Source organism: Sorex araneus, chromosome 1, assembly GCF_027595985.1.
Source record: "Sorex araneus isolate mSorAra2 chromosome 1, mSorAra2.pri, whole genome shotgun sequence".
NCBI classification, from domain to species: domain Eukaryota; kingdom Metazoa; phylum Chordata; class Mammalia; order Eulipotyphla; family Soricidae; genus Sorex; species Sorex araneus.
Window position 1 is genome coordinate 376,025,344 of NC_073302.1, and position 24,905 is coordinate 376,050,248.

The 24,905-nt window shown below is 35.6% G+C and overlaps 1 pseudogene; it reads left to right on the plus strand.

Moving 5' to 3' along the window:
* Nucleotides 1–16,821: 16,821 nt before the first annotated feature.
* Nucleotides 16,822–16,914, plus strand: LOC129401128 (U2 spliceosomal RNA; annotated as a pseudogene).
* Nucleotides 16,915–24,905: the final 7,991 nt, after the last annotated feature.

Below are 24,905 nucleotides of genomic sequence, written 5' to 3' on the forward strand. Positions count from 1 at the left end.
AGTCAGCCATCATTCATGCTGCTTGGCTGATATTTGGTGTTATGAGAACGACGTCATCAGCGAAGTGGAGGTGGTGTAGTTGCTGACTGTCTATCTTCACTCCCATTCCTTCTCATTCCAGTCATTGCATGATGTTTTCGAGGGTGGCACTGAAGAGTTTTGGTGAAAGGTATCACCCTGCCGAACGCTTCTCTTTACATCAATGATCACTTCCTTGTAGAATGGTGAGATCCTGGTGGTGAATCTGTAATACAGCTCATGAAGATCCTGATGTACTGAGTTTGAACACCCTGTTTGGCTAGGGCCTCAATGACAGCTTCAGTCTCAACAGAATCGAAGGCCTTCTTTAAATCAATGAACGTTAGACAGAGCGGCATCTTGAACTCTCAGGAAAAATCAATGAGCTTGGTCACTGTGTGGATATGGTCGATCGTGCTGAATTCTTTTCAGAACCCGGCTTGCTGGCATGGTTGTGCTTTGTCTAGTGTTCTGCCAATCCTATTCAGGATGGCTCGAATGAATAACTTGCAGATGACGGACAACAGGCAGATCGGGTGATAGTTGCTGATTTCTAAGATTGGTAGATTATGATCAAAGGAGAATATACAATAGTTGATTAAGGCTCCTAGAGGTATTTTAATCTAGGGGAAATATTTCCTGTCATTTTTCCTGATCCTAAAGTATAATTATGGGATAAATGTTAACTCCCTTAAGAATATTTTTCAAATTGTTTCCAGCTTGGCTTAAATCCATTGTCATGATGCCAATAATGTTGTTACTTATGTTACTTTCAAACTGGGCAAAATGCTAGAGCATGAATGAATTAAAATGACTTTCCATTTAAAAGTTCATTTGTAATAAGTTTAATGTCTCTTAGAAAAAGGCTTACTACCACCATTCTCCTTAGCCAAATAAGAATATATATACATATTTACATATGTATATATATGTGTGTATATATATATAGTATCTCTTTTGAGGATTACATATTATTGTGCATATTTAGATCTACTGGCTAGCATTATGTTTATTTTATTGTTTTTTGTTTGTTACTTTTTGGGCCATGCTCACTGGTTCTTAGGTGTAATCCTGGCTCTATGCCCAGGGATCATTAAAGCAATTTCCAGGAGACTATAAACAGTACTGGGGGGACAGAACCTCTGACGGACTACTGCAGGGCAAGCACCCTGCCCACTGTACCATCTCTCTGAACCCTGGCCAGCACTTTTCTTTACTAAAGCAAATTTGTGAGTTTACTAGAGAAAACCCTACACAATTATGACAGGACTTGAAAACTGGATGGACCTTTAATTCTTCATGTCATATATAATTAGGAATCATTGAAATGTGAAAAATATTATTAGCTTATTAGTGGACTGTATTTGGGAACTATATGAAAGTTAATGAAGATAACAAATCAGAAAAGAAGGGTAGGGCAAAATATTTCAGTGAAAATTTAAATGCCTCTTGCTACAGATCTCTGGTATTCATTTATTCAAGAAATAGTTGAACATGGTTCTTTCTTGAATATAAATGACAGAGCACCTAGCACTTTCCTAAAAGAGGAAAAGAAAATCGATTTTCTTCAGACTAAATGATTTGAAGGACATACTCGCTGACAGATTTGCCCTTCTCGCTTCCTTTCAGACCTTGTAAAGAGAGCATGAGTGATTTTGCATGCTCATTAGAGCATTACATAGTTCTGATTTACTGTTTACCTTTGAGTCTCTGTCTCCATAATTTAGCATTGTGACCACTCAAGAAGGAAGGAGGCAGCAGGTAATATAAAGATATGACATCTTTTAGAACTGAATCCTATGACATGAACTAACAGATTCCTTTGAAACTACTATAATTATACTAAACTCAAGATGAGCTGTTTCATTGACATTTTGGTATCTGTACCCAATAAATATCCTGAAAGTAGGTGACTATAAAACATCCACTACTTACATGGCTCACATGATATGGGTGTCAGAAATTCAAGCAGGCCTCCATTGTGCAATTCTGCACAAGTAGAATTTGCTCACCATAGGAACTAAGACTACCACAAAGGTGTACTTATAAAATATCATTCTGAAGTCTTCAGTCTCTTTCTTGAAAATATATAATTTGATTTTATCATGGAAAAAGATGCTTGTAAATAATTTTGAGTATTGCTATTTATCAATTGTGAAAGCAGGTTGAGTTAAACTTATCTTAGTAAATTATTATTTTCTGTTCAATATTATTTACTTAAACATATTTTTAATCCATAATCCTATTATTGAGCCACATGCACATTCTTGTTGTTCTTGCAATAATTGTTCTTTTGAGACCATACCCTGCAATGCTCAGGCAATATGCCTAGTTCTACATGTAGGAATTACTCCTGGTCATCCTCAGGGCATATATGGGATGCCAGGGATTGAATCCAGGTTGGCTACATGCCACACAAACTTCCTACCACTGTATTATATCTCCATACCATTATGTGCATATTTAAAGAAAACAATGTGTGGAATGCCTAACAAATTAAAATAAAAAATCCTCTAATCTTATTTTCAATTAAAAACTTAGTTATAATGATATAATTCTTAAAAATCATAAAGTAAGAGTCATTGGTATATAAACATGTCAACAGTTTAAATTGCCAATTATAACATGTGTAATTAGAACTAAAATACAGTTGTAATATATTTTTATTTAAATATACTAAAAATATAATTTGATCTTAATATGTGTATGCTTTTAGAAATTATATTAACTAAGCATAAATTAAGTGCCACAAAATAAATTGTTTACTCTGACTGAAATTTAAATGCTCCTCTATTTTTCATAGTTATTAAAGGTCTAATATATATAAAATATATGTGAAATATATATTAAATATATTTATTGAAATATATGCTTTCCATGTTATATTTTCATAATAATATTCTAAAAGATCATTTGACACCTTTAACAAATTATAATATTATGTATGTATCTTTAAATAAAGTATTAACACTATCTTATCACATTTTATATATGAACTAGATTGTTTTCACTTTATTTATCCTTTGGCAAAGATGTAGTTTTAAGAAATGCATGTGGTTGGAGCCATTGCTGATAGGGTGCTTGCCTTGCACTTTATATGGCCCTCTGAAACCTCCTGGATCCTTGAGCAGAGAGTCAGGAGTAATCGCAGAGCATTGTTGCATGTGTTACAACCTACCACCCCAAATAAAATACAAGAAAAATGATTATTTCTAATAGAGTCCACCCTATCATCACTGAGTTTTACCTACAATCTTTGAGTATATGATGTATGTACTAATATTAAACAACTGTGTATCACTGTCTTTTAAAGGGATATAGAAATCTATAACCCCTAGTAAATACAATCAAAATTAATTAAAGTACTTTTAAAAACTTTTTTTTTTTGCTTTTTGAATCACACCCAGCGATGCACAGGGGTTATTCCTGGCTCATGCACTCTGGAATTACTCCTGGTGATGCTCAGGGGACCATATGGGATGCTGGGAATTGAACCCGGATTGCCCGGGTGCAAGGGAAATGGCCTACCTGCTATGCTATCGCTCCAGCCCCCTACATTTAAAAAATTTTGTAGGCATATAATGATAAGGAAAACAGTTCCCATCATGCTGGTGCTTACATTGCATTAGAGAGAGCAAATATTAAAATAATAAGTAGAATGTGAAAAGCAATTAGTGACTTAAAATTTTAAGTTAACGAAAAATAATTATGGGTAGTATGGGAAGGGATCTTTTTCTTTTAATTGTGATCAAATTCTATGTAAAAGATATTTGGCTTGCTAAAATAGAGTGAACTATAAATGCATTATCCTGCCTCCATTGTTTTTTATTCCAGAATAAATTATTTTATGACACTAATTCTAATACTAATATGTATATTCCTGTGTAGGATTACATATGTTAATTTCATGAATGTGTATGTTAGCTACATATGTAAACTCGTTTTCTGCAATCTTCAATGGAATGTAAACTTAAGTACTAATATATGAGGATAAATCAGTTTTGTTGATCATTATATCACTAGAGAAAGTGATTTAAACATATATAATTTTTACAGAAAATGAAGCAAAGTCCCCCTTATAATTCCATATTTTAGCCAAAATCATAGAAGTAGAGAATGTAAATTAGGATGTAGAGAATGTACATTATCTAAATTAATTTTAGATAATTGTTAGGATTAGGTCAAGGCTAGGTTAAGTATTAGGATTAGGGTTAGGGTTACGTATGGCAAAATAATATTAATAACTACTAGTTTAAAAAAAAATTAAAGTTTGCATATGTAATCTAATTTAGGATCTTGAGATGCAACTATCCTTAGTTATCAAGCTTGGGAAAATGAACTATTTTGATAATAAAAGATTAAAGTGAGAGATGGAGAAGTTTGTACCATTAAACAAAAATGTTCTCTAGAAGATAGAATAAAACAAGACATGAATAATCTCTTAGAGAAGAGGTTCCACAATTTTTTGGCGTACCATTGCCATTTCAGGAAAACTACATGTTTTCAGAGCCTCCCTATAAATAATTCTTTGAACAAAGTATCTCTAAGTTATACTCAATGTAACTGCCTTCCACTTGCTTCATCCAGAATCCAGAGGTACAGTATCACCCACTTTGGCAAACAGTGTACTTCCTAGAGTATCTATTTGTAAGAAATCAGTCCTGGTTTAAAACACCTGACTTCCAAAACTCTAAGAGAATAAGTTTGTGCTCTTTCAAGTTCCTATTTCAAGTAATTGTTTTATACATTGTAGAGATCTTTCCCAACCCTCCAAATAAATGTCACACATATCCCTTATGAAAGCAGCTATGTATGATTACTATCATGTAAAGATAACAAAAGCAAGATTATAAAAAGGGAGAAATAATTTCTGTACCCTTTTCTCTAGTTTCGCTTTGTCTCTTCAGTCCAAGAGGAAGCAAGAAAAGGATGTGAAAGATGAAGAAAAGTAGGAGAAAAAAAGGTTCAAGTGCCCTTTCTTACAAGAAGGTTGGGCCATAGGTCAGTCCTGAATCATATAAAGAAGTTTTGACTGGAATTCGAGTTTGGAGTTTTGATTTAGAATAGATTGAATTTTAAGATAAATTGAGTGAGTCATAGTGATTGAAAGGATATAGAAGTGACTCGAATACTGAGATTTGCATAATGTGCTATCAGGAGCTGGAGGGTTGATCCAAAAGTAATCTTAAGAGTTATAGTTCATTGAAAATTAAAGAGTCTTCCAGAACACATTTCCAACAAGGTTAATGAGCTCACTAAACCAACTAACTTTGTAAATGGTAGGATGAAGCAGTTTTATATTAGACTTCCTTAATTACTTCAAACAATTGTTGTACCTAGTCTCAAATATCTTTGGGAATCACCTTAATGTTGAAATTATTCTCATATTTCTTTTATTTCCAGTAACAGTGCCTTTATAATAATGTTGCATAATGTATTGATTTTAGTAGTATTAAATCAATTCTTTTCCTGACTTATAACATCAGACTAATTTTAGACTTCTTTATTGGGATTTCTCAATTTAAAATTTAAGTTCTCTTAATTTGCCACACTATCTTTTTGCTTAGAATTTTGTAAGATGTCATGTCACAGTCACATCAAAAAGATAGGTGAGAGGAGCGAAAAAAAAAAAGATAGGTGAGAAACTTAAAAGATATTTTTCTAGGAGCAAGTATATGTGATCATCTAGACACTTGATGTGAATTTTAGGGTTTGCAATTAGAATCAAAGGAGAAAAGGAAGAAAGTTATAAAATAAAAAAGAGCTAGAAGGAAAGAAGTGAAAATTAAAGATCAAAGGGTAATTGAAAGGATATTTCTAGAATAACCAAAAGGCTTTTCTGAGCAGTCATAAAGACTGCTTTGTACAGATATACATAAAATTAATAGATTATTAATAATGTTCCATATCAATTTTGATGCTCTATTAATTTCAGTGCTAATCAGCCATATAAGGCACATCTATTAGAGGTTTCTTTATTAAGTTTTTAAGTCACATTACTAATCAAAAGTTGGAAAATCTCTTTTTTTTCTTTCTGGTGTGACCTGCTTAATTAATCTATTTGACAATCTCTAGCCAGTAGGTTTATTGCAAATATAGCACTTTGGGAAATTTAGTAAGTCTCTCAAGGATTCAAAATAGCACTCATGTTGAAAATTTTAAAATGTTGACATCATTTCTCTATTGACAATTTTATAGTAATTTTAGAAAATTCTGGAATGAAACTTATTAAATGAACTGATTTATGCTCATAAAAAAGTAACTAAGAAAATTGTGTGCATAATTTAATGCTCATTTTTGTGCTAAGAAATGGGGGTTGGAGGGATTACACCAAGTTCTTTTTAATCATTAAATATGTCATTTTTAATGAAAACTCTAGATACCTATGAATTGCACTGTAACACTATCGTCCTTTTGTTCATCAATTTCCTGGAGCAGGCACCAGTAACATCTCCATTGTGAGACTTGATAATGGTTTTGGCATTTCCAGGCTCCGCTGTGTGGGCAGGATACTCTCAGTAGCTTGTGGGGCTCTCGAGAGGGACAGAGGAATCAACCCTGGGTCGGCTGCATGCAAGGCAACCACCCTCCCCGCTGTGCTATTGCTCCAGTCCGCCTATGAATTCTGAGGTGATATTATTTATTTAGTGCCATTCTTTCACCTCTATAGTCTGGCTGCTGAAGGATCTAAATACAATAGGTACATTGCTAAAATCCACATTTTTTACCCTCCACATCTGACCGAAGCAGCTTCATCTAGCTATGACACAACATGGGGTACAGTTTGCTCTGGTACCCTGTCTCTCTGACTGACATCTTATTTTAGAAGCTCATCATCATCATCATATCATCATCATCATCATCATCATCATCATCATCATCATCATCATCATCATCATCATCCCATTGATTGTAGAATTTCTGAATTTCTCGAGCAGTATCAGTAATGTCTCAATTCTACCTAGCCCTGAGATTTTAGAAGTCTCTCTTTACACATCCTTTCCAATGGAGGCTCTTTCAGTGTCAGGGGATTGAGATCCATCGTTGTTACTGGTTTTGGCATAGAAATACACCATGGGGAGTTTCTGAGGCTCTGCTATGTGGGAAGAAAACTCTCGGTAGCTTGCCAGGTTCTCCCAGAAGGAGAACTAGGCTAAAAGATGTTGCTTTCACTTCCAGAAGCTTGCAAAAAAAAAAATCAACCTTTCATCCAACAAGTTTCATTCAGTGGTGTTCTGCCATCAAAAGAATTCTTAAACCTTCTAAAACATTTGAAACGATAATTTATAATCACTAACTTTTGGATAACTTTTGGGGGACTGTTCTTGGCTTACTGTCTTCAGACTACAGCTAGAGTGGTTTAGGGTGGAATTTAAGCATATTTTTTATCTAGTTTTAACAGTTATTGCTTGGTCTGCGTGGTAGTTGCCATGTGCCTCAGCAAATCCCAAATGGACAGTGTTAATTGGCTAAACTGGAGCGTGACGCTGGCCCAGATTGTTTTCTGCCTTACACAGACAGAAATGGATGAGCCACTTGAGCTCCACTTTTTTTTTACATCAGGTATTCTGGTGTGCTTCCTGTTGATCTGTTTGTCGCAGAGGACCGTTCCAAGGACCTCCCGCTTTGTTGGCATTGCTGTTTGTTAAAATTGGGGTCAGAACTGTAGTTTCTCTGTGAGTTTCACTTGAGAAAAGGAAGATACTGGCTGTACTTTCAAAGATAAAAATGGCTTCCTAGCTGTGTTGGTGCTGAGTTGGGAGTAGAAGTGCTGTGTTATATGTATTGTTCATGCTGCATTACCTAAGCCACATTGCGGTCACAAAAAAAAAATCACTTTTCCTATATCCTCAAGCTTACATTCTCAGAGACTAGTTGCCTAGTATATAAACCAAAGGGATTCTCAGGTATAAGGAAGTGAGTATCTCTCTTTAGTAACACCTAAAGAACGTGCCTGTTATAAGTATTTAAATTAGTAAACTATATGAATTGTGCAAATAACGTAAGTCCTTGAGTGGCTTATCAAATATATCAACATCAGTGCCCCAATGTAGTATGTAAAGAAGGTAACACTTGTGACAACAGGGCTTACTTTGTTATCCCCTAAGAAATGCCACTCAATTATAAACCCCAATCTTCTAAAGGTTGAATGGCAAGTCTCATTAGCTATCCAGATGTTAAACCAAAGGGTCCCTTTCCCTCTTTTCTTGTACGATCAGAACAATAAATTAACAGAGATAGAACCCAAAATAGGGAATGGTAGAATGAGGCTCACCTGTTGTGTACAAGGCATACTCATGACTGCTCAGGAATCACTGCTCATGGAATTCAGGAGTCCATAAGCAGTAATGGGGAATCAGAACAAGGTGAACTGTGCAAGGCCAGCACCATACCCACTCTACTCTCTCTGGTATGAGGAAATATTGTTTTAAGTCTGTAACACTTACCAATACTTATATACGTATATGCCTATTCAAAACAACTACTTACATGAATATACAGTGTGACCCAATTTAAAAATTCAAAATTTACATTGTAAATTTTATTAGAGAAAGACAGAGTACTGATTGCCCTCTGTGCTACTACAACTTAAGTTTTATGTTAATTTTAAACAGCTAAAATATAGCAATTCACATAGATTCATGGACTTAATCAAAATGAGCTTAAATGACAGCTTGACTAGAGAATTTCACTGAATTAAAATCAAGTCATGTACATCGCATGTACTGTGGGAAAGAAAATGTGACTCTAAAGAGCTTTCTCTTAGCCTTTCAATGGGAAAAACTTCAAGTATTGTTGCAATTGTTATGCTCTGTGCTACACTTGAGAAAATATGTTTTATTTGTACAGCTAATTGCTGGGATTAAGAGTAAATTTCAACACAAAAATCTCAAGAAATATTTTGCAGACAAATATGAACATAAGTGGAGACTATTTTTTAATTTTGAAAGCTATAAAAAAAGAGAGAAATACTAGTACCTGAAAATCTATTACCATCATCAGTTGAAGGGAAACCATGAAAGATGTGGGAATCAATCTATAAGGACAAGAGATAATCCATGATCATCTCACATGTCAAAGTAGATGTCCTTTGGCGGCAATAACATGTCAGAAAGATTCATTAAAAGGAAATATGTAAAAAAAAAAAAAAAAGGAAATATGTGAAGGATACCATGAACATACAAAGCCAAAGATGAAAGTAAGCAGTATTCAAAAAAGAGCACCCAGTGAATGATGTGTAGTAATAGATGTTCAAGCAAAGACTGTCACAGAAGCCATCCAATTGAATTTAGTCTCCAGAGACATAAGTCTCTCCTCAAAAGAGTTTTCTTCTGAGATGTCACTCATTTATCATGTGAACATCTTGACCAGGCCAAAGGCTTGTATTGCAAAATGTCTCACAAGGCCTGGGTCATGTGTGATCCTGACAGAAAGAGAATGAAGATCAAAGTAAAAGCATCTTGTGAAAAAAAATAATGTTGGTCTTTTATCACAATAAAAGCATGCATCTGAAAGGAAACACAAAAAAGCTTCTCCTTGCTTCAAAAGAGTCACTGGAAAGTATGCTATCAACTGTCACAGTGGGTATTTTCATCTAAATATCAGATTGTATTATTTAAAGAACCACAAACTAACAAACAACATTCTCTCAGAAACATGTTCTTCTTCATTAAAACCAATTTAAAAAAAATGATATTGATACTCTAGTTAGTGCTCTCAGGATTGTTCACTATGACACTTTTTCATACCTTTAGCATTCTATATATACTCTGATGTCCCCCTGTCACCCTTTGGGCTTCTGATTCATGGAAGTGACCTTAATTCTGGAGACTACATCAATACAGCAAAATTTTCTGGCCATTTACTGACTGGTCTTTCTGAGGTATAGTGACTCGCACAAATCCTGAGCCTGTGAACCTCTGAACCAAGTATCTTACTTAAGGACTATGAAAGCAGTATCTCTTAAATGCAGAAGCTCTGCTGAAACTTTCATGACATAGAATGAAGCCAATACTTTTCTGAATATTATGTCTAGGGCAGGAGGAGTCTTCCTTACACTCAGTTACTTCTCAGATGTCCAGATGCTGCATTATGAGGTCACCCTTCTTCCAGATGCCTTTGTTGGTCTGTGAGTTCTGTGTGATCAGTCAAGTGAACAGTAGGGGAGAGTTCCTTAGCTGTTAGAAACTTAGGAGTATGGTGCCTCAGAAAAAGAGTGATTCCCTTTTTTCCTGATATCCCCAATAAAGACTGATAAAGGACTAGGTTAAGCTAATTTGCCAAACATGAGGTATTATAACATTGGAAGCCTTAGAAAAATGTTCCCTCCTAAAGTCACATCTTTATCTATAGATATCTAAACAAATTTTTAGGTCATTGTCTAATAATTATTGCTTTATGGGGGGTGGTAAGGCATCTCGCTGAGTCCCTTACATCCCTGATACCCAAAATAAAAATTAAGGTCACATTTCTCTAGATCACAATCATCTCTTCCACTTAGTTACAAGTAAATATATTTGCCTAACTACCATTACCATTACTTCTTTTTTTTTTTTTTTTTTTTGCTTTTTGGGTCACACCCGGCGATGCACAGGGGTTTCTCCTGGTTCTACACTCAGGAATTACTCCTGGCAGTGCTCCGGGGACCATATGGGATGCTGGGATTCGAACCCGGGTCGGCCGCGTGCAAGGCAAACGCCCTACCCGCTGTGCTATCGCTCCAGCCCCACCATTACTTCTTATCAATAGTAGATCTATTGCACCTACCATCATGATTCAAGGAATACATTCAGGTATTTGCGATATGAGCAGAAAGTTCATATCATTAATGGTTTAACACACTTTACAAGTTTTCTTCCACATTATCAATGATCTTAACATCTCAGTTACTTTTTGTTTGTATGTTTGGAACTCATATACAGTGATGATCAAGGGCTACTCCTGGTTCTGTACTCAGTAATTATTCTTAGCTGTGCTTAGGGGACCATATGATATGCTGAAGATGGTCAGCCAAGGCAAATTACTCTACTTACTGTAATATGGCCCCCATCTCAGTTACTTTCACCATGTGTGATCCTGGTTATAAGTTAAAATTTACATTTCTACTAATTATTTCCATTGACTACTCTAATAGAATGTTTTTCTACGCAGTCTAGGGGAAGTTATTCAACTTGCAAAAGATATTTTACAATATTTAGGCCACCGAACTCTCCCAAACAACTGAGTTCAAAACTGATATCAAGACAGAAGATCAATTGTAAGAAGGGCTAGAGTGATAGTACAATGGGTAGGGTGCTTGCCTTGCAAATGGCTGAACCAGGTTCAATCCCTGACAGCCCATAAGGTCCCACAGCTCCTTAGGAGTAATTCCTGAACACGGAGCCAAGAGTAACCTCTGAACATCACTTGGTATGCCCCCCACCAATTAACAAAGAAATAATTATAAGAGAGTTCTGATTTGCTTTGGTGCAGTCTTGACCAAAGTTTTAGTATATGACTGAAGGCTGATGAGTTCTCCTTTAAGAATGATTAAGTCCATTCCAGGGTTCCTGTGGCTATCAACTGGAAGCAGTGAAAATCATTCAAATTCATCATCCTATGGAAAGTACTACACACACAGCTAGCCTTACTTCCTCTTATAGCTGCAACTTTGTTTATGCTTAGGTAGTTGTGGATAAGAAAAATTATTTGTGCAATGCTCATTGGCCCATTATTTTTTGCAACACTAAAATGAGTCATGCCTTTCATCTATTGTGTTTTCATCTATCTCTATGTCAGTATGGTCAGTCCTACCATAAAAAATATATAGATATATGAAAATATCTATAAATAAATGTTATGAATCATGTGGTTTCTTTTCTTTTTCACTTTAAAGTAATCAGAAGTTGACCTGCTCAAATCTGACGTGTTCTTAGTTCCTGTATTTGCCATGAACTAAGAGTCATACTGATTTAGAACACAATTTAGGTAACACAATATCCCTACCTTCAATAAAGCTTACAACCTAAATGTCAAAAGAAGATTAGACTCTGATAAGAATTGATTCCTCTTAATTTTTTTCTTCTCTTCGTATTTCTTCTGACCTTCTGTTAAAATCAATTTTCCTTCCGTGCTTATCTCAATTTCTTTGAGTCATCACTATTCCAGAATTGAACTTTCAATTGAGTAACTACTGCTCAAAATTAAATGAAAACTTTTCCCAATTTAAAATAATTTTTTAAATTAATACCAAATTGTGTCTCCTAAGTCATACTGGTTATACATCAAGAATCAGCAAGTAAATATAAGTAGACACTACTCTGGTAAATGTAGGAAAACTTTAATTTTATTGGGGAAAATTCTATGGGTTAGCTTTCTTCTAGAATGCATGTGTCTACTAATTTCTTCCTCTCATTCCACTAGTATTTGCTAAGAATAATTTTACTATAGGCAATCATTTATTAACCAATCAATAAGATAAACTGAGGAAGTAAAGTGATGAAAAGTAAGAAAGAAAATATGTGTTTAAAAACACTGAGCAAAAAGCAATTGGAAATGTATACTGATTACAATAAAATATTTTGAGTCATCATGGCATTTTTAATCCTGCTATTTTTTTATTTAAATCACAGATACTGTGTTATCTTGGATTTTTTATCTGTGACATTTTGGGTGCTAAATATTTTTCTTAACACATGTTTAGAAACAAAAACAAAACAAAGCAAGCATATGATCTCCCACAGCATCAGTAACGCTTCCCTGGGCTGCTCTGAAAATAACTCCTGACAAGGCAGTCTTCTGGATACAGAGTACTCTGTGTTCTTTAGAACTGGACTTTCTAACAAGCCTTCCCAAATGGAAGCATGTTCACTTTATGAAGTATATGTGACTTTCAGCAAAGCACAAAAGTTGTTAAGTAACTCACGTTATATTTTAAGAATGCTTTTTAAAAGTGGAAATGTATCAAGCTTATGAATAGGCTATGTTAAATTCACATTCTTACCAGATGCAAATTATTTTATCTATTCTTCATAACTGTATTATAAGGATATGATTATTTGTTGGTTTTGTACATTGGGATGCTTGCAGCAGTGTTTTTCAATCTTGACTTCTTATGAATTTGGATATTTGAGATTGTCTTATTGAGTTTATATCTTTGATGGAAAGGGCTATCTGGTGCATTAACGGATCCATCATCTCCCCACTGCATCAAGAGCATCCCCTCGAACCAACTTGTGATATAACTGTAAGTATCTCCAACTTTCAAATGTCTCTTATGGGAAAAGTAAGCTCTTTGGAGAGTATTGGTATATGACAATCTTTTCAACAGAATAAAAGAAAAAATAAATAATAGTGACTAGGTCTACTAGAGCCAATTGATGTCATAAATTCAAATTTTATTGCATTGTATACATATGTTCATTTATATTAGAGTTTCTGGACACTGGTGAGAAAGTACAGTGGGTAGGACACTTGCCTGTATGTGGCCTATCTGGATTCAATTCCCAGCATCCCAGATATTCCCCTGAATACTGTCAAGAGTCATTCCTGAGTACAGAGTCAGGCCTAACCTCTGAGCATTGCTGGGTGTGCCCCCCCAAAAAAAAAAACATAAAAAGTGTTTCCTAAACTCATTTGAATAGCTTCCTGCTTTTCAGGAAAGAAGGCAGGAAGGCAGAAAGGCAGGAAGGCAGGAAGACAGGCAGGAAGGAAAAGAAAGCAGCACTCCCCCAGAAAGCTGCCTTCTTTAAGTGAAGAAACCTAAAGTGTCTACCACTTGCCCCAAAGCTGCTACCTTCTGTCCTGGATCTTTCCAGTCCTCCCTCTATCCACCCCCACCTCCTTGGGATGTTATCACCATTTGGGGAAGCTGATTTATATGTTTCTACAGAACTGGAATATAGTATCAACATGCTACTAATAACATACATTTCATACTTATTCCTGGGTCTACTCCCTCTGTATTAAACCAATCTGAAATTGTATGGCAGAATAAATATTTAAAACTTCAAATATCAGATTGTGACTTGCAAAAATAAATTATATATAAAAACAATTTTTATTTTAGTTTTTGAGCCACAGCCAGCAGTGCTCAGGGTTTACTTTTGATTCTGCACTGCACCTGGCAAGGCCTATAGGGGACCACAGGGTACAGAGGATTGACCACAGGGTGACCAAGTATAAGGCAAACATAACTACCCACTATACACTCTCTCCAGCCCCTGGATAGAAAAAAAATATTAACATCACTGAAAAAAAAGAGTTCTATGAAAACATTCTTTTCATTAATAAATCCCCAAGCAAAACTTTTAATTGAGGTATAGGTGACATTGAGCATTATTTATTGTAAAATGCTAACTAGTCACTGTCACTGTCATCCCATTGCTCATCGATTTGCTCGAGCGGGCACCAGTAAGGTCTCTATTGTGAGACTTGTTGTTACTGTTTTGGCATATAGAATACACCACAGGTAGCTTGCCAGGCTCTGCCGTGTGGGCAAGGTATTCTCGGTAGCTTGCTAGGCTCTCCAAGAGGGACGGAGGAATCGAACCCTGGTCAGCAGTGTACAAGGCAAATGCCCTACCCACTGTGCTATGGCTCCAGCCCAAAATGCTAACTAGTATTTTAACTATTTTAAAATGCTAACTGTCCCCATTCATAGTTATAATAATTTCACTAGTAACTTTTAATATCTACTCAGTAACTTTCTAATATACAATGCAGATTTATGGGTTAAAGTCATAATACTGAACAAAACTTTACCTTTATTTTGTAACTAGAAACAGATGGTAAGAATTGGATTCTCCTCATTTTTGTTGGTGGGAGACGCATACTGGGTAGTGGATGTTGGACCAAACCCAAAGCTCCCATAATAAAGCATGGTCTCCAACCTCTTGAGCTATCTCCCTGGCCCTTCTCCACTTTTTCAACCAACTAAAAGACAGTCCTCTTGGTGCTAACAGATTGTCTGAGAATATTCAAGTCACAGTTTTTGAAGTCAAATCACAGGAGTCACAAAGGTAGAATGTTCCTTTTCAGATGCCAGCCAATGAAAATAATAAACAAGCAAACAGGTCACTGAACGGTTATGCAATTGTGATTTTTAGTCCATCCTCAAGAAACTGAGCTCACACAAATCAGGAAATATAAAATATAACACTAAGTGCCTGCCATTACAGGTTTAAAATTTAGCTATGGAAATGTCTACCTTGCCCAAAGAGCTACATATTCCTTAATTTTAATTACCATTTTTATTCTCTGCAGATAAATTCAGGAATAGAAAATTTACATATCCGTAAGGGCCTGAAAATATTTAGATAATGAAATTTTTAGTCATTTCTAGAGACAAGCTTTCTGCACCAAAAGAGGGAGTAGTTTTCTTTACATTTCAGTGTGGGATCCCTTGTTAGTCACCACCCAAGCTTTATCATGCATTATTACGTATAAATATATCTTACCATTTTTGATATGAAAAGCTCAATTTGTTGTGTCAGAATTTTCTAGAAAAATAGCACTGTAGTACTGTAGCACTGTCGTCCCATTGTTCATCGATTTGCTCGAGTGGACACCAGTAACGTTTGCATTGTGAGACTTGTTGCTACTATTTTTGGCATATCAAATACGCCACGAGTAGCTTGCCAGGCTCTGTCTGTGCAGGAAGAATACTCTCAGTAGCTTGCCAGGCTCTCTGAGAGGGATGGAGGAATCAATCCCCGGTCGGCCACATGCAAGGCAAACGCCCTACCCGCTGTGGCATCGTTTCAGTCCAAAAATAGAAAAATAAGCAGCTTATAAAAACAAGATATTTTCCAGATGGAAAGGAATTACTGCTGGCTTTTGTTTTATTTTTAATATTCATTGAGCATTTTAAAAACTGAGGAGATTCTCTCTCCATCCCTGAGAAGCTTTGTCAATTGTTTTCTATTGTTCATTGTGATGGAAATGTGTGGAGCACTGGAGTAAGAAGTAATTGTATCACTAAGTGTAACATCTGAAGTTTCAATAACAATTCTTTGGCATGGAAGGTGATGACTGGAAGTGTATTGCCAAGATTGTGAGGGATGGAATCCAGCAATCAAGACTGTCACCACCATATCACTCTTGGAGTCCAAAAAGTATTAAAAAGGATTTAACAAAATAATTAAACTGAGCCCATGACTTGAGGAGCTTTTTATTTGGCAAGGGCACTTGAGAGCAGAGTTTTCCTTAGCAACCAGTTAATTATGATTCCTTTGCTATTATTTCCAATTTTCCTACCATCCATGTAGACACCAAGGTTCCAAATCTACACTTCACAGGTACATAGATCTACTAGTCTGCAATATTGGGAGCATTATTTAAGGAAAGTTCATGAAATCATCGTATATTAAATCAAACCATGTACAATATTTTCAAATGTAGAATGCACTAGGAGTCAGCCCTGATATTTTTTTTCTCCGATAAATTTCTGCGCTGATTACCATGAAGTACATTGATGTCACTATCACTATGACAACATTATGACAAGAACTAGTCACTCTAAAGTACCTAGTAAAAGAAACTGTCATCTGTATTTCTGAATAAAATGTAACACACATTAAGACCTATGATTTCTTACATAAATTATTACATTTAATGGTTAGGGAATTTTGAATCACAATTGGACGAAGAAACAATACACATTAATGTTTCTTGAAGGTAAGCTTTGAGTATTTGAAGAATATATACTTTTACTTTTCAGTCAGAAAGACTGTTTCATCATTATAATATAATTGGCTGTTTGCTAGAATAAGTGATCTTCTTAATACTTTCTTATATATATTTTGTGTTTAAAATATAAATAACATTGCTTCTCAGCCTTTTGGCTAAGATCAAGTGTAGTAATATATAAATAATAATATATATATTGTTGTGGACAATATATATTGTCCACTGCAATAATAGCAACTAGTAGTCTAAATAAGTGAGCTTTGCTATTTGAAAAGTTGTTTGTTGTTTTTTTCAAATGTGAAACAACAATCAAATCAGTCTTTATACTTTTAGGATATTGTATGTTTTTCATTTTCAGTTTTTATCATCGGAGTGAGTCACCCTCCTGCACTGTTCCATTCTTAATTAATCAAGCAGTAGAAGTAATTTTTTCTTTGTTAACCTTAAATTTGCTGGACTCTCATGCACTCTCTGCTTCCCTCCATCCCCGAGAGTGTCCTATAGAAACGAGAAGGCATGTTAGAAACTTAGGAAGCAAATATTAGTCACAACGAAGATCATTCATCTAGAGACATGCTGCTGCCAATATTTCTGGACAGTTTATGCTCAATTTTGTACTTGTTTTAGTTTGTACAGTAGAGTGTCAGCATTCTGACATTTGCTATGTAGAGAACTGTATCACCACATGATATGACATAAAACGGTTGACAAATGGCAATTTTCCCAGTAATGTTTCCTTTTTTATTTTATCTGAGCCAAATCTGAATCTCCGTTAGAGGAATTCCTTCTTTATAACACTTGGTAATTTGTTAAATGGAAAATTAAAAGGTATAACCTATTATGATATTTAAAAGTCTTTGTTTTAAGCAAGATAATGTTACTTCTGAAAGTCCTGTACAATAAGGCAAAGAGTATGCTGGGTTTGCCCTTGGTTATTTTACTATTCAGACAAGCCTACATTCTAAATGTACTATACTTTGAAAAATATAATAAATTATTTTTAAAAGACGTGCATGAATAAAATATGGGTAATAATAATAGAATTGGACAATGTTGTCATATCTTCTTGGATAATGACTTCCAATAAGCAGGATCAGAATGTTATTTCTTTTTCTCATTTGTTTTCTTTATTTTTGGCAATGCATCATTTGGTTTTAGAAGCATTGAAAGGAAAGCAGAAAAATACCAGTAAAGGTGGACTATTCTAATTATAGTATCTAATGTAAAAATTCAAGAATATTTTTATGTTCTTCACAGTACTACTTAGAACAACTGAGAAAAATTAACAGTCCAAAAATATCATGCTGCAATAGTACTTACCCATAAGCAGCCTGCAATTTTTTCTGAAAGATACTCTTAATTTCATATTCAGTTCATATATTGTATATGTTCTTAGTGGACAAATATATACATTATAATTAAGTATGTTAAGCAACTCTTGCTTTTAAATTATATTGGCTATAGATATCATATATCATGTATAGAAAGTTGATTGAATTTTAATTAAAGAATATTTTTATGTGACTTAATATCATTTTAAATAAAAAACATAGAAAAGCACTAGTGTAAAGAAAAATGATTAAAAGTTATTGGAGATGTGAATTATTGGAAATGTAAATCTCACTTAGAAAGTCTATTGGAAATGTAGAAAATTAGAGGAGAGACAATTTAGGTTTGTATTTTTAACAGAAAAATTCAAAATGTATTGCTTTAAGAGATTTTTCATGAGGCATAGCTGTCTTGCAATATATAGTTTCTATTTTAAAGTATGCTTTAGCAGAACATATTGTATGTCACTGAATATGTGCTCAAATCATCTAACCTAGATTTCTCATATAATCATGTGAGTTGGATTTTACGTATCCCATATAAAATTAACCCCTCTACAACCTTCCTCATACATACACACATACACATACATAAATTCAAGTGCTTTTGTGTTGCTTCTCTAAGTCAACGATACATTTTACAGAAGTAAATTAAAATATCCAATATCTTAATAACAATATTTTATTTCAACCTTTTGACAGCGATATATTTGTAGTGATATTTAAAGACAGATTATAATTACATATTCCTTTAAATGGAATTCAAATCTTACAGTTAAAATAAAATGAATATTAGTCAAATATTTATTTAATCATCATAATGTGATGGCTACTTTCTTATTTAGTGCTTTAATTATATTTAGATGAAGTAATTTTATAGAAAGTAAGAAATTAAAGACACACAGTGATCTTTAATTTTTCTTTTAAATATATTTAAAAAGTAAATGCTTTTAATAATTGGTTATAAAATAATTGCTGGTTATAAATTTAGGACTGCATATCCTCTGTTATACAGACTGATTATTCCAGTTGGCAGGTGAAATTGTGTGAAAGAGCATTTGTACTACATAATTAATTCTAACATTTAGAAAATATTAAATAAAAATGAAATTTTTTTCTAGTATGTACAAAAGAGCATAGATTAAAGTTTGGTTTATTTCAATAAATGGTGACTATTGCATTATGAATAGAATAGCAGAGATTCCAAATGAGCTTTGTCACACAAAGATTCTGAGGCTAAGTAGTATTATCTTGAGTTACCTTAAATTTGAATTCAAAGCCAGAGAATAATGCAAAGTGTTGGAGTACACGAAATGCCCATGGGTTCATCCCCAGCATCACTGAGTTCATCTTCAGTATCACACATTCCCAAGGATGTAGGATGCAACTGCAAGATGCAACTCCCAGAGCACCTAGACAAGAGTAATCCCTAAATACTATCATCGTGACAAAAAGCCAAGGAACAATGTTCAGTGTTGTTTCATAAGTAATTTTTTGTATTATTGTTTCTATAAAAATAAATTAAAATATTCATTAACTTATTTTTCCAGTTTGCTTTGAATGAGCTTAATTTTTATACACTTATTACTGTTTTTCCTTTACTTTATCTGCTTAAACTAATTGGCCTACAAATGTTTCATTTAAGTTCAGTTGATTTAGTTGTCAAGTTAGGATATGGAAAATAGGCTAGATATTTTTACTCACAAATCTGAAACATTTAAAAATGACTATACTTAGTGTCCATAGTGGCCAGAGATTTTTTTTTTTTACTAAAAATATACCACAAAAAAAGAGCAGGTAAAAACACAATCTTTCATCTGGCAGTAGTGGGGGAAGGGCATAATAAACAGAATCATCCAACTTTGGGAGGTGGACAGACAGGGAAAGATAAAGGGCAATTAATTTTATCTACTTTATCTTTGTATTTGATGAAATGGTGGTGAATTTGAGGATAAATACTGTTTTTTCAGCTAAATTATTCACTCACTACCTTTCATTATGTATGTACCTCGTCTTTGCATTTACTTCACTAACATATTCTGTGTCATTCTTTTATCCCTGCACCTGGCTATCTTCACTGGGGCCCCTTGGAGGGGGGCAGGTTGAATTTCCCTCCCTGCCCTGAGCAGAACCCTGGCAGCTGAAGACCTCCAGAACGCAGCCACAGCCATGTTTAAGGCCACTCTCCACATGCTCGGACAAGCCTCACGCATGAAGGAACTGGCAGAGGAACCCAGGTGTGCAGGACCCAGGGCTGAGATTAGCAAGCCACATCAGATCCGGACGGGGCCTCCACCACCCAGTCCCCCCATTTTTCAGTAGCTTGGCAGCCACACCCGAAAACTGCCCCCCACCCCCAAGCTCGTGTAAATCCCGTCAACGCCCATGATCCAGAGACTATAAAACAAAGCTCCTGGAAGGGCAGGGCTGCATTTCTGCCTCACTACCTCTTATTGGTTCTCTCGGAGAACCCGGCAAGGTACTGAGGGTATCCTGCCCACACTGCAGAGCCTGGCAAGCTCCCCATGCCATATTCAATGTGCCAAAAACAGTAACAATTAAGGGTCTCATCCCCCTGACCCTGAAGGAGCCTCCAATGTGGCATTCTTGTGAAGGACGAGTAAAGAGAGGCTGCTAAAATCTCAGGGCTAGGACGAATGGAGACTTTACTGGTGCTCACTCAAGCAAATCTATGAAAAATGGGATGACAGTGATGCAGTGACAGTGAACATATTCTGAGCAATGTAACATAATGCAAGTTATATTCTTTTCACATTATTTGTTAAACATGTTCCTATCTCAGGAATCACAATTTTCTATTAACCTATTTTATTCCTTCACATTTTTCAGTTCTTAGAACAATCTTGCTTGATTTCCATTTTCTGCTTTTCAGAGAGTGTAAGATTTGTGAGGGAAAGAGCATATTTTTTGTTTGTTGTTCAAAACTGAATTTTTCAGAACCAAGTGTTTGCTTGTCACCTACTATTGTGGTATTGTTAATAATAATAATAATAATAATAATAATAATAATAATTAGCAGAAAACCTTTACTAAAATGTCAAAAATAGATGCTTAATAGAATATAGAATGGCTGATTAAAGTCATGCCATAAGATTCACTTTTTGATTACCCCAAATCAAGGTATAGCACATAATGCCATTGAGTCCATAAACTTCTTCAAAAAAACCTTATTTGGGGGGCCAGAAGGATAGTACAGTGGGTAAGGCTCTTGTCTTCCTCTACAGCTTTGACCCTTGGCATTCCACATGATCTTCTGTGCTCTCAAGGAGTGATTTCTGAGTGCAGAGGCAGGAGTGAATGCTAAGCACCACCAAGTATAGCCCAAAAAATCAAAAAACAGCAAATAAAATGAAAAGCAAAACACCCAATGTTTCATAAACTGCAGTGGATCTTAACATGCTCCTGTCTTATTTGGACATATTTATTCTGGACTGGAATTAGGTTTGTGTTTCCTGTGAGGTGCTGACAAAGTAGTCAGTGAGTATTCTCTTAAAGTGTTTCCTCATTTGTTTATGATACAAAAATCCTTTAGAGAATTTTTTGATAATACCAAAAGGCTACCCTCAGTTTTTCTAATATTCTACTGCAGGTCCAGCAATTGGTACTGCCATTTAGGCTAATGCTTATAAAAAATCAAATAACATTGGATAGGAAAGTAAAACTTAATTTTTTCAGTCCATTGAAAAATTATTATTATCCACTAATTTGCTCTTGTATTGCTAACAGATCTTGGCTATTTTAAATAGGGCTCTTGTGAACATAAGTGTGTTTAATTTTTTTGGAATTAATGTTTTTGTGTTATTTATATAAATTTCTGGGAGGGGAGTTCCTGGATCATCACTTGTATCACTTGTCATCCTGTTGATCTTCAATTTGCTTGAGTGGGCGCCAATAACATTTCCATTCATCCCTGTCGCCTGCTAGTGTAGCTCAATGGTATCTGCTCGCTCCAGGAACACAGAAAGCCTCAAACTATTCACACAGGGTTTTTTTCGAAGTCTGACTATCTCATAGGTGGGTGGCCACGCAGTCTTTTGACATCCTGGTGAATCCAATCTGTTACAGCTCTAATCCAGTGGTCGTCTCTGAATTGCATTACATGTCTGGACTATCTGATTTTTGATGCCTTGGCAAATGAGACAGCGTCCCTGATTCTTGATCATCAATGGACGTCAGAAGTCCAGATTCCTCCTCTCACTTGAGTGAAACGTGATACTCCAAGCATAGCTCTTTCCAATCCTCTTTGGGATATCTGAATAGCGATCTCATCCTGTTTACATGGGCCCAGGTTACAGAGATGTATGTTAGTGCAGGAAGAACAATAGAGTCCAAAAGATGTGCCTGGAGCCGGAGGTTTTTTGTCCTCTTAACCACACTTTCAATACTCTAGAAGGTGTTCCATGCTGATCTTTTCCTCATGCACAGTTCTGGTGCCAAGTCATTCCTCATGTTGAGTTCTCGATCCAGGCACACATAGCTGCTGCATTCAGAGATGTTCATTCCATTGAGAGCAAATGGAACCTCAAGGACTAGTTCATTTTTCATGAACATTGTTTTGCTTAGATTCAGCCGCAGTCTGACCTTTCCACACTCGTGGTGAAAATCAGCCAGCATTTGTGCCGCTTGGCTAATATTTGGCACTATGAGAATGCTGTCATCAGTGAAACGGAGGTGGTGCAGTTGCTGACCGTCTATCTACACTCCCATTCCTTCCATTCCAATCATCGAATGACGTTCTCGAAGGCGGCACTGTAGAGTTTCGGTGAAATGGTATCACCCTGCTGAACCCCTCTCTTTACGTCAATGATCACTTCCTTGTAGAATGGTGAGATCCTGGTGGTGAATGCGTAATACAGCTAGAGGAGGGTCTTGATGTACTGAGTTTGAACGCCCTGTTTGGCTAGGGCTTTGATGAGCCCTTCAATCTCAACAGAATTGAAGGCCTTCTTTAAGTCAATGAACGTTAGCCAGAGCAGCATCTTGAACTCTCACAAAACTTCAATGAGTTTGGTCACTGTGAGGATATGGTCGATCATGCTGATTCCTTTTCAGAACCTGGCTTGCTCACATGGTTGTCCTTTTTGTAGTGTTCTGCCTATTCTACTCAGGATAACTCGAGTGAACAACTTGTAGACGATGGGAAACAGGCAGATTGGAAAATAGTTGCTGATGTTGTGGATGTCTCCCTTCTTGTATAATAGAATGGTCCTGCTGGTTTTCCATTGGGATGGAACCTTGCATTCAGACAGGTAGGATGTGAAGAGCTGAGCCAGTGTATAGATGAGAACTGGCGGTAGATTCTTCAGGATCATATACTATATTTATTTATATTATTTCTATAAATCTCCATTCAGTTTTCCATGGAGCTTTAACTAAGTTATATGCCCACTGAATTGTATGAGGGTTCCCATTTTTCTATACCATAGCCAACATTTATTGCTTCAGGGATTTTTGAGGTAGGTCATCCTCACAAGTATAGGTAATTATTATGTTTTGATTTGTATTTCATGGTAATAAATTATAATGAGCATTTTTTTCTTTTTAGGTCATAACCAGCGATGCTCTGGGGTTACACCTGGACCTCCACTCAAGAATTACTCCTGGCAGTGCTTGGGGGACCATATGGGATGCTGGGAATCGAACCTGGTTCGGCCATTGGCAAGGCAAATACCCTACCTGCTGTTCTAAATCACTCTAGCCCCGAAAGCATTTTATTCTGTGCCTCTGTATTATCTTTTATAAGAAAAAGTTTGTTTAAGTCTTCTCTGCATTTCTGACTGTGAGGTGTGTTTTCTTGATATTGAGATTTTAAGTGTGTTATTTGTACACGATTTCATTAGTCTTTTCTCAGATACATGCTATGCAAATATATTCTCCTATTTATCAGGAAGTCTTTTTCATTTAATTGTTTGTTTTTACCACATATGAATGTGCTCAGAACTAGCTCTGTACTTAGGGACCTTTCCTGGTGGGGCTCAGGGAACCATATGTGGTTCCTGGGATCAAGCCCAGGTCCACTATGTACTTCACCTACTAAACTGCCTCTCCAGGATGTAGTATATTATACTAGGGGTATTTTATTTCTCTGCACAGATTTTTTTCTGTGCTGCAAACACAGTTTGAACTTTTGTGCCGTTTTCCTAGCTATTGTGCTGTTTTCCTAGCTATTGATGTGAGTTAAAGCTGTGAGCAAATCAATAAAGCCAATATCAGGGACTGTTTTCTTCAGTGTATTTTGCTATTTGAGGTTCAAGACCCAAGTCATAATTTAACTTAGGTGTTTGTGTGAGGTAACTGTCCTCTTCATTTTTCTTCTTTTTTCTTTTTCTTTTTCTTTTTGCAAGTGGGAGGGAGTTTCTTAGCAGTCAGTACATCTGGTGACCATTCCTATTAATACTCAGTGAAATTGTGGCACATAGTGCTAGGGCTCTAGGATGTTTACACTTGAAATAAACAGCATCACCCCAGCAGTACTTTGGAGTCTTCAGGATCATATCAGCAGTGCTCAAGATGCCATGTGATGGTGAAAAATGCTATTATTATCCTGCTTTCAGTATCTCGAGTTTTATATCAACACTTGAAGTGTGTACTATAGTTTAGAAGCTTAATGCTTCCAAGTTCTATCTCAGAATTAAAATTGTGAGTCTTTTGAAGTTTGTTGTATTTCCTTGAAGGCTGTTGTTGAAATTTTTATAAGATTTGTAGTGAATCTATATATTTCCTTGGGTCGAATCACCAATTTAACAATTTTTTTTCAATTCATGATCACAGAATATACTTCCATCTTTTTTGCCTTATTTTTTTAACAGGGACTTGGAATTTTTGATGTGCAAGGCTTACACTTCTTTCTTAAATTGCATTATATTTATT